Raw genomic sequence first — 11,894 nt, 5'->3', positions numbered from 1 at the left:
AGTCTTGGGAGTTAGAGACAGGCAGATCTTTGTGAGGTTAATGCCAGCCTGGTCTACATTGAAAAAAAAAAAAAAAAAAAGAGAGAGAGAGAGGAATAAGAGGAAGCAGGGGAGGAGTGGAGTGGGAAAATACAGAAGGCCTCTTTGAGTTGTTGGTTAAGGTGGTCCAAGAGACTCCCAAAACATTATAGAATATTTCTATTGACCTTGGTTACCTTCCAGAGATGGAAGGTAAGTCCTGATGCTGAAGACACAAAGCATGTGCATTCTGGACACAGGAACTGGAGTACTCAAAGTTGATAGAACCTGAATGCCTCCTTCCTGAAGACTGGCTTTCATGATACCAGAATGTGGCATGAAGCTTCCAAAGAAGGAAAGCAACCAATAGTTCTTCTCAGCTTTAATGTCTATGGAAGTACAATTAAAACCAATATGGTATGATGACCCTAAGGGTACAGTAGTGGCACACATACCTTAGCTGTAACCAACAACTCTCTAGTTGGACTTAAGGCCTGATCAACAAGAGGAAAATTTTATCTGGTATTGAAAACTTCATCAACCACCTGGGATTTGTGAAGTCATAGAGGGAACCTAGAACTGCTACCTTTACCAAACCAGTATAATACCTAACTTTATTCTAAATATTCTTAATTATTTTTTTAAAGTAAAAGCAAATGCATTTTGTTATAAACCAAAATTGTGGTACCATAAAAGTTTTCTGGCTGCAGTTCTTGTGAATGAAAGTAAAATTTTGTAACATCACTTTTCACTTACTACTGGGGAATATTCTCAACAAGGTAGGTCAACCACATCTCAGTGGATGGCAACATACCTGTGAGCATATGGATAATACAAATTGTACTTAATGGGTTATAAAAAAAAAAAAGGACAAATTTAGAAGTGGAGAGATGCTGGGTGTAGCACCATAAAAAGTAGGAGAATGGGGTGGACATGATCAAAATACAGTGTATAGATGGAAGAAATTCTCAAATAATAAAAATGTTATATTGTTTTTTAAAAGCTAGAAAAAGTGACCCTTCTCCCCCAGTAGAAATCTGTGGGCAGCATTCATACCACAGCCCGCACAAACCACAGAAGGTCCCTCAGAGCATGACCTCCTCTTCCACACTGGCTATGAAATGCAGCTGGGCTAGAACTGTTGGTTCTAGGCTAACTCTGGAGCAGAAAAAAGAATTTACAGATTTGGTAACGTGGCCTTCCTCAACGTCACAGTGGGAAGCATTCATATCTGAGGGAACCTTCTGGTGGTTGCCTGGGAGTCTTGCCAAGCCCTGCAGGTTACGGGACAGGAGTTCCTGGCTCTCTGGGGGTGGGGGTGCTACAGCGAGGGGTCTACAGCCCCTATAGGAAAATAGGCCTGTGAGTCCACAGTGCTGTGAGTAGACAGGAGGGAGCACAGATGGCGCCTGGCAGGGCAACCAAGTTGGTGGGGAGAGCTCTCTGGGGGTGGAGCTAGGGAGACAACAAGGGAGGGCGTGGCCGAAGTGTTTCCACAACCAGCACAGAGGTTTGAAAGTTCTGTAGAGCAGGAGGTGAGCCTGAGTCAGAAGCTACGGTAAGAAGCATGATCCTGGGGCTTTGGGCTTCTCTTGGGTGAGGGTAGGAGAGCAGTCGGGAAAAGCAGCTAAATTTCCCAGATAATAGCATTTTACACAGTAGACTACCCAGTAAAAAGTCTGGACTGCGTTTCAACATGGTAGAAAATAGGATAATGTCTGCATATTTCAGGGTTTTTTTTTTCCTCCTATGCATTCTTGTATGTACTAACTAGACAGGTGACCTTCCACTGAGGTGGATGTGCTTAAAGCTGAACTAGAAGGTTATGGCTGCTGTCATACTAGTTCTCACACCTTCATACACTGACTGCATGGCCGCAGCATTGCTAACCCCTTACCACGCACTTACACAGTGTTTCTGTATATAGGCCTGCTCTCGCCTAAGTCTGTGGTGAGGAAGCACTGAAACCAGTGACGACAACTCTGAAATAAAACCCTGCAGAAAAGCAGTCAAGGAAGGGATGGAACTTTGTTTTTGTTTTTGTTTTTTTTTTCCCCCAATATTGGTGATGTTTAGTGACCAGAAAGAGATTTTAAAGGGCTTAATCCTAAAATGATCTTATGCTAGCTATGAAATGCTGTTTTGAGTGCTTTAGTTTCTATTTAGGAGGTTGCAAATCAATAGTCAGAGGTTACCAGTGCTTTTAGAATCTGAATTTATATGGTATACGTGGGATACCATAGTATAGATATTATTACTTAGACCTGTCTTGTAGGCTAGTAAACAGAAGCTCAGAGGAAGTGATTTGTCAAGGTCCCACAGCTGTTGATGGCAGAGCCCAGCCTCAATTTTAACGGACCTATTCACTGTCCAGTGTTTTTCCTCATGGCTACAACACAATGTGGTTGCTCAAGAAAGGTTTCAAAATGAGTTTGTTTTGAAGAATTCACACCATTACAGTTGCTTTCATTGGTAACAATCAAACATGTGAAGAATTATTCTTTCCCCATGATCATGGAAAGATTAGCTACTTTGTTTCCTCTAACAGTTCACCTCATCTCTTCTTAGAATCACAACCATGCAGGGAAACAAACCCTATATTTATGCAGAAGGAACTTGTGCTGACTGTCATCTATGTATTGTCTTTCTTTTTATCTTTAGAAACAGTGATGGTGTGGATAATAAGTTTTCTAGGCTTTATAGCTATATGATTTCCAATATAATGACTCAACTTTGCTATTTTTGAGTCTTTGTTTAGAGATGAACACTTTTTGAAGAGTTATTAGTTTAACTATAAACTGATCCATATAGCATGGTGTTGGAGTTTATAGTTAGTTCCTCTTGGCTATATCATTGTAGTGAAGCAGAAAAGGAAAACACTAAAGAACCACAGGCATGGTTTGATTGACAGTACAACCCACTATCAATAAGTAACTGAGCCTTTTGAGAGCTATTATACCCTCTCTTGGGTGTATACCTTATTAGCTAATTATCTTTCATGTCCCATCTCATGTAGATACAACATGTCAATACTTGGTCCATCATGTATCAGGACTCCATCCTATGAGCCTTTTGGGGACAAACCATGGCTAAACCATTGTTAAAAACCCTAGACAATATGCAAATGAGTGGTGTTTGGCTGATTCATGGGGGGGGGGAGCAAGTGGATTTCAATCATTAACTTGATGCTCACTTGCCAATTTCCTGTTCTAGACTCCAGAGTAATTTCTAGATAATTTATCTTGGTAATGGCCAGTATGTATTAAAGAGCATGCTCTGTGTTAGAGCCTTTTCAAACATAAGCAAGTCTGGGGCTTTGGAAATCTTGTTAGTTAAGTATTATATTGGTCAGAACTAGGTTTGAAGTGTGCCATTGCTAATTGACTTCACTGCCCACTGAAACACATGCATGGAAACTTATCTCTTACCAGCTCTTATCCATAATTGCTTTTGAATCTTCAATTTTTTGAAGTTCCTGTATGTTTAGATTGAAATAAAAATCATAATACTTATTTTTCCTGTGACACTAAGCAGATCTAAACTTGTATAAGAGCATGGTTTCTGCTGCTACATCTGTTTATAATTAGGAAGACAAAAAGCCTAATGACCCTGAAAAATACTCAAGAACAATATCCAAGATTTTACAAGCTAAGGCCACTTTACTGAAAAGGATGAAGATGACAGGCCACTCTGGGAATCTAAGAAGCTTTTCATATTTTTTTCTTTTCAAGTGTGCAGGTGCCAGCTGAAAAGAGCACATCAGACCAAAGTCTATAATCCCAGGCATACATTGATGTGCTTACAGGGATCTTCGGTGATTCCTAAGAAGGTTGCTAGGTCTAAGTTCTGGTTTCTATAATGATAATTATGAAGCAAATATTGGAGGGCATCAGGAAAAAACCCTGCACATAAGCAGATATATTTTCTTTTGAATTAGTATTTTAACTTAATCAGAAAAGAAATCTAGCCACATTGTATAAAATGTAGCTAGAAGGGACAATTTTATTCTTACTAGGTTAAAGGATTTTTATAGAATTCTCATAGGAAAGCTGGTATCAACATTATGTGTAAATAATCTTTAGTTTGATTATTATGACATTTTTGCTTTGAAATTTATACAAAATTGTTTTACTTTATTTTCTTTTAGGTTATGTAGGTATTAATGTAGAAGCTGATATTAAAGAAGTTAACATAATTTCTTGTGATCCTAAAAGTTCAGGACAAGAGAATGATAGAAATGAAGGGAATTTAAGAGATTATTTACAAGAGGATTTCTCATCAGCAGCACTATTAATACCTCAGTGGGAGATGGTGATGCATGATGCTGAAGGGCTCAGTGAAAGAGCAATCCCATGTGTTATAGGATATTTAACAATCTCTGTGATATCTACACATTAAGTTCCATTGGTGTTGGTATAGCTTGCTTATATCGTAGTGTAGCCAATAATAGAAACGATTTGTAGTTGAAAAAGTGCTACTCATAGAGTCGGGTGATGGGGGTCACCTTTAGTTAGGAACCTCTGGCTTGGTGCAGCTCACTTGCTATAAAAGACTGTTAATTTCTTACCTCTGTTTCAAGTATTAAGAAGCTTATTTTTCACTTGGTAGCATAGTTAGGTCAAGTATGCTTGAAGTAGGAGAAGACAAACAATGAAGTTATGAATATAATTCATAGCATTTGTGCTTTATAGTCCTTTATATCTTCTTTTTGTAAGACTTTTAGATTGTACCATAGATAAATGGCACTAAGAAAATCACTAAATACATTGTTTAACTGACCACACACACATACATCCACACACATGTAAAATAGGGTCTTGCTGTATAACCAGGCTGGTCTTGAACTCATGGGCTCAAATACTCTTGCTGCATTACCCTGAAGCTAGGACTATAGGTGTATGCACTCTGTCATGCTTAGTTTGCTTCCAAGACTTTCTCAATGAAGAAAACTTTGTTGATTCTGATAGAAGCACTTAGCTTTCCAATGTCCAGTGACAGAGTTTACTGGTGAATTGCACCATCTGACCCCCATTTTTGATACACCAAGCACAGTCTAAGTCTGCATCTATGCTTTATGCATTCCCTCCAGGCTCTTTTCTGTCTGACATATTCACAAAGCAGACTATATTACCCTCTTACTCAAATTCATTTTCTTAAATAAGTCTATTCAAATGTCTCAAAATATGTTTTGTTCCTTAAAAATTTCCTAGTAAGAGATATTTTGAGACTATATTTGATGATAATATAATTCTACCAGGCAATGATAAATTCCATGTATTCTTGTTGTGTAACAGTTTTTCTGGGAAACACAACAAATGCACACACACACAAACACACACCTTCTCACTCCAGAAAGAGAATCCATGATGTATTAAAGTAACAATCTCACCAATGTCCATTTTGGTTATTGAACTGCAATTCCATTGGCCAGTCTTCTCCCTCTGTAGTTATTTATTCCTTTTTATATTGCTGGGCTGGGGAGGGGTTCTCAAGGATCTTCCAAGTATTTCTTCTCTCAAACATGAACCATTTTAGTTACCTCCTGAGTCACATGAACTTTTCCTTCTCTCCTGAAGGGAATATTTCAATTTGGGGGAAAATGTCATGCAGCATTGTGTGTGTGTGTGTGTGTGTGTGTGTGTGTGTGTGTGTGTGTGTGTATTGGGTGGGGATGGAGATACTTTTAGAGTGTTCAAACAAAGAGAAAGGTGGACAAGAAAGAACTTGGAGTCTCCTACAGTTTGAAGAAATTCACTAATTTGAAGGATAGGCTTCATTGGGGAAATGAGGCCTTGGAAGAGTAAAGCAGAAGACAGATGGTGGACCACTAGTACGTTAAACTAAGCAATTTTGATTTTTATGCCAAGGACAATAGGAAGCTAGGGTACAAGCTTAGCAGACTTTAATAGAAATCACAAAAAAATCTATTTTCACAACTATATGTTGTCTAGTCTTTTTGTTTTTTAACTGTTCTTCAAAGTGACATGTGATAGTGGTAGTGAGGATAACATGATAATATACCAAAACAAAAATCAAAGTGACCTGTGGGAGAAGAATTAACTCATAAGGACATCAAGGCTTTGCTACTTTCTAAACGTGCTTGTGGAATTATGCTTTGCTGAACATACAGATCAATGTCAAGTGTTAATTTTATACAAGAGAATACTTGGTTGAGAAACTAACAGTCGGGAAAAAAATGTAGGAGTATGACCAGATCTTTCAGGCAAGAGAGTAAAGAAAGTTTCTAAATTCAACTTAGCTGGTGACCAAATTAACTTCTATTAGCATTTGAATAAATAACCTTAGCCCTAACTAGAGCATGCACATTTGGAAAACAGTCTCAGTTTTGGAGAAAGCTGCTGCTGCTTCTGCTGATGGAACAATCTGTCCTTATTATGATGCCCTGCTACCTCGCTGAAATTGAAAGATTGCAAGCTGTACGACCGGGAAACCAATCAAGTCAAGCTGTCCTGACTTGTCTGGTTTAGCCTTTGAATTGTCACTTACCCAGAAACTGGGATATGTTAAACACAGGAGGAGGTCTGTATTGCTAACCCCAAATGTAGGATGCTTATTACTTTCCCAAGATTTAATCAAAGATAAGATTGCTGTGTGCAATATGAAGAGTTTGTGGCCAATGAATCAGAGGATGACTAATATAATATAATGGTGTTCTTTAATGGAAAATCAGAGTTTACATGAAAGGATGGGATCTGACAATAGTGCCTATCACTGTTCAACTTTTAGAGAGTAAGTCTTAAGGTTTGGCTTTTTTCTCCTGTCCCTTCATACAGAAGAACACTAAGTTCAGAAAAATTATTAACAGTAAATTCTACTTAATGCTTCCTGTGAATGTATTGCACAAAATTCATTTTATATTATAAAGAAATAGGAATCTAGTATTTTGTTTATATTACCTCTCAGACTTTGAAGTGGGCCACTTTTATTGTAAGCAAGAAAAATTATTGTCTTCAGGATTGTCTTTGGACATGTATATAGTTAGTGTTATTCAAAAGATTTAAAAATAAATCTTAAGTATTTGGCATAATATTTTGAGATACTTAATTAAACTCAAAGGACTTCTATGAATTTCCACATTTAAATATCAAATTTGTTTCAAATGAGACTTTGGAGAAATTATCTTATTCACATTGGCTTTGGTAATAATTCCTTTCATTCACTATGCTATATTATTTTTTAAGGTACTAATTTTGATTCTGAGAAAATTAAGAAAGGCAGTGTGATAAAGGCAATTTTCCTTTTATGCAAAAAAGCCCAAAGCCTTACTGATTTTTTGCCTTAATTTTGCCTTCCAAGTGCTTTTTTTTCTCCCCAAACATTTGTATTTCATTTTCCTGTTTTAGAGAAGAAGGAACAGTTAGCTCACAATTGGAACTTTTAGCAATGTTAGTTCTTTCTCTGCTGTTTCTTAAAAATAATAGGGTAAATTTCTGCATATGAAACAGAACAAAGAGATTGCAAGTATAAACATTACAAAGTAGAACTATTATAATAGTTTCCAAGAATTGCATTAAAATAAGAGTAGGAAATTTACCATGGAAGAGCGTATGTCTTTCAGTGTTGGCAAATGTCTACGAAGACAATACTGAGGATAAAAAGAATATTTTGGTGGACAGTGGGTGATTAGAATTAACTATGATCTTCAGAGAAAGGTATATGCATTGTCAGTGAAGATCTCATTCATTGTTTATGCTTTATTTAAAAAAAACCCTACTGAGTAGTTCCTATATCCTATAAGATGTTTCTAAATTAAAAATGACTTATTATACATTATATATCATAATATCACATTTTATTATGTACATAAAAGTCATAGGATAGATTCCCAGAGTTGGTTCTCCCTTGCTATCATGTGTGTTCCAGGGTTAAAACTCAGGTCTTTGGGCTTGGCAGTAGATACCTGTACTTGATGAGTCATTTCCTAGCTACAGTTGCTTGTTTATAAGAGAAAATTTTCCAGTGTTTTTCCCTCTCTATTACCACCATGAACATTAAATATGAATAGTTCAGCATACTGACAGTAGATACTCCAGTAAATATTTTAGTAGTCTTTTGTTTCTGCTGTTCTAGTAGATTGAAATTATTGATTCTCAGGCTCTATAATTAGTTAACCCTTTTCATATTGTCAGGTCTAAATGTCTGTTTTTTTGTCATTATCATCTGGCTACCTATGTCATGGGTACTTAGGATGCTCAACCATAAATGTCAGAATGGTTCATTCTTTATTTCTCAGCCTTCTCACATTTTGCAGTGAGTGCTCATTCGTATTTTGAACACTATTCTTACCCCTTTTGGAACCAACCTCACTTTCATTGAATATGAGAACATAGTAAAAGGAGTGTGTCTTATCGGAGATTGTCCTAGATTGAGTGAAGAAGTTTAACTGGCATGTGCTCACAGGAGATAGTTTTCTAATGACAGGACAGCCTTCCTTCTGTTAACACAGCAGAAAGCTATGGGTATAGGATGATCCTTCAGGATTGTATCAAATTGAAGCATATAAGCCAGGTGTCTGTATCAGGGATTTGACCCTGGGTAAGGCAATTCTCTGTGGTAGGCTTTAATCAGAGATATAACAAAAAATCAGTGATAGTCTCAGAAACTGAGTGAGTGCATTGGCCTTAAAAAGGGGATCCGGACATTGAAGTTGTTTATTTTTTATTTTTTTGAACATTGTAGATATCACTAGAATTTAGTGCTCCCATCTTCTACCCACCAGGGCTGGCAAACATTGCAACAATTCTAAATAATTCTTTGGGACATTGGTTGAAAACCACTGATGATTACTGGGTTAGAAGAATGGGTTAGAAGACATCTGCCACGGCTTTAATGTTTGTGGACAAATGAATGTATTGTGGCTTAGAATACTACCTGGTCAATGTTTGGAAAGATCTAGTGAGCAAATCTGTTGTGACTCTAACAATACTGGCTGAATATAAGTGGTTACTCCAAGGTGCATGAAGGGTATTTAGAGTGTTGCTATTTACTGCCCTGTAGATCAGTTGGCCAGTTTACATTCTCATTTCCAATCTAAAAACCATGTACTTTTACTTTAACATTTACTAACTTGAATCTCTGTAAACTTCACTGATATTGTGGATGTGGCCCAGGAAAACAGGTAAAGAATTGGCCTTGTCTAACCTAGGTTGTGCTGCTGTGAGAGAAACTGGGTTTCTCTCATAGTTCTACAGAGTGACAATACAGGAGCCATCTGGACACTTTATATACAATTCACATTTAACAAAAACTAGAACACTTAAAAGAGAGAAATGATTATTGAGAAGAACATGCAAATATTTTAAGTTTTGACCCTCTTGGGGATGACCCCTATGTTCCAATGTAAAGAATTTAGGTTAGTTCAACTCAGTCCTTTTAATATCTACTAACAGTTCAAAAAGGAATACCTGCTGTTAACTTAGCCCTGTTCCCGAGGCCAGTTGGTGTCCCAGGAGAAAGACTGAGTGTGGAAACTAAAATAGCAAACCATTTTTCAGGGTGTGTGCTCCAGAACAGGATTGGAAATCTGAAAAATTAATTGTAAGTTACCCAATTCTTCTGTGTGTTCCAATGAACCTGTTGTGATCCACAAAATTTGTGGTTAATCTCAGGGTCTTTTACTTTAGTTTCTTTCTTTATAATTGTAATTTGTTCAATAAATAATGTGTCATCATGTTTTCATATTTGTAGATGCTTTCTACATTTTTTAGATACAGTTAACCTAATAGCACATGTTAGATATTAACATTGAGCCATCGGTATTTCTTCAATCATGATTTCTAATTTATAAAAACAAGGTCATGTATTTTGTATTTTGATAATAATTTTTAGAACAACTATTTATTTTGGATAAGAAAAAACAATGCTAAAAGATTAGCATATCTTTTTGCAACATCAGAAATAAAATCAACATTATTTTATGAAAGCAGACAGTTCACTTATATTTAATTTTATGAGCTCATTAAAAAGATGGGAATTTTGTATTTTAATACATTCTCTTTGGCTGTTTCATGTAATTATTACCAAGATAAAACAAGGTTCACTGGCAAAAACAAAACAAAACAAAACAAACAAACAAAACCCCAAAAAACTATAGAAACAAAAGAAAAAAAACTATAAAACAAAACAAAACAAACAAACAAAAAAAAAACCACGTTAAGTTGGCTTTAATGTATTGTTCTAACTTCTCACTTTTTATAAATATATTTTATTTTTAGTTATGTGTGTGTGTGTCTGTGTATGCATGTGATTGCAGGTATCTGTGGAGGCCAGGGCATTTTAGGTTGCCTGGGGCTGCAATTGCAGGCAGTTTTGAGCTATATGCCCAATGTGAGTCCTGGGAGAGGAATGAAGATCTTTTGTAAGAGCAGTGTGCACTCTCAAATGGATTTTGGGTATATCTTTCTGGTTTTTAAAGATAGCATTAGAAAAGTTGTGTCAATAATTTGTATTATGCTATACAATATTTTGTACCCCATTTCAATACAACATTAATATATCAAGAACAGTGTTCTAAACACTATTCTTCCTAAGCAAGTGAATAGTATTTCATAATACTAAAACAGTATAATTTGATCAATACATAAGTTGCTTAAAAGCTGTCATTATTTTAAATAATTTTGAGTAACTAACTCCACACAACTCATTGAGTGTCACCAAATTAGTTGTTTAGATACATCCTTAGTGCTGGAGTTGCTATGTTTGAAAGCGCACATATTTTGAATGTGACACAGCTTGTCAGATTCTCTTTCAGAAAAGTTGTACCAATTTGGACTCCCTAACAATGTCTTGAATGTACCAACTACATCCTCTTAGCGAGACATCACTATTCATACCAATACTTGACAAGCAGGTTAAAATCTGTGTTGCTTTATTACCTTTAGTTCATTAGCGAAACTGAAAATCTTTTCATTGGTGGGCATTTGCATTATTCTGTAAATGTGGGCTTTGGTTTTTTTTTTTTTTTAAAAAAAAACTAGACTGTTCCTTTTTAATAAAAATTGATTCAAAAGTATGTGGTAGTGATATTAACCCTTAGTTTTATTTATGACTAATACATTTCTTGATATTTATTTACTTTTTTCTGATATATTTTCTATAGTAAAATTTCTAATGTAGAATATCAAAATTTTAAATATTTTCTTATATGATTTCTGAGCTTTAGGTCAACCTTGGATTAATCCAAATATAAAAATATTCTGATTAATAATGTGATCCTTTTTCTTTTTCTGTTCTCAAATAGAATGCCTCTCATATGATTCTGTCTCTCTCTACCTCTCCCAAGGGGAAAGAAGACTGATCACTAATGGCAGAAGGCTGTTGCTACATAGCCACAGGAAGAGCTTGCTTCATGCTCAGGAGAGAACACCACACCTCAGCCTCCTGCTTTTAGGTACTCTACATGTCCATAGGAGCTTCTCTACTAGTGAGCTCTAGAGATGGTCCCTCAAAGTATCAGATATACACATAAATGTATATTTCTGTGGAGTCAGCTTCTTGTGTAGGATAATAGGAAGGCTGGTTTGTGTGTTGGTTAGTTTTTGTCCACTTGACACAGAACTGCCTGGCTACCTCAGTTGAGGAATTGCCTTTATCAAATTGGTCTGTGGGGGTGTTTTTTGATTAATGACTGATATGGGATGGCCTAGACCATTGTGGGTAGTGTCACCCCCAAGGGCAGATGGTGTCCTGGGTGTGTATAAGAAAACTGAGGAAGCCTTGGGGACAAGCCAGTAAGCACCATTTTTCCATTGGTTTCTAGTTCGAGTTCTACCTTGGCTTTTTTTTAATGGTGGCTTATAGCCTGTAGACCAAATTAAACTATGGCCCTTCAAAATGTTTTGGGTCATGGTGCTTAT

The 11,894-nt window shown here is 36.4% G+C and overlaps 1 non-coding gene across 1 annotated transcript; it reads right to left on the bottom strand.

The window, feature by feature from the left end:
* Positions 1-11,286: 11,286 nt before the first annotated feature.
* LOC127237577 (small nucleolar RNA U3) lies at positions 11,287-11,497 on the bottom strand. The gene has a single exon (XR_007835859.1). It is a non-coding gene; the product is annotated as a small nucleolar RNA U3 (small nucleolar RNA).
* Positions 11,498-11,894: the final 397 nt, after the last annotated feature.

The sequence above is a fragment of the Phodopus roborovskii genome, unplaced genomic scaffold (genome assembly GCF_943737965.1).
Source record: "Phodopus roborovskii unplaced genomic scaffold, PHOROB, whole genome shotgun sequence".
In the NCBI taxonomy this organism is placed as follows: domain Eukaryota; kingdom Metazoa; phylum Chordata; class Mammalia; order Rodentia; family Cricetidae; genus Phodopus; species Phodopus roborovskii.
Note: the sequence above shows the minus strand (reverse complement) of the source record. Positions and strands in the feature narration are given on the sequence as shown.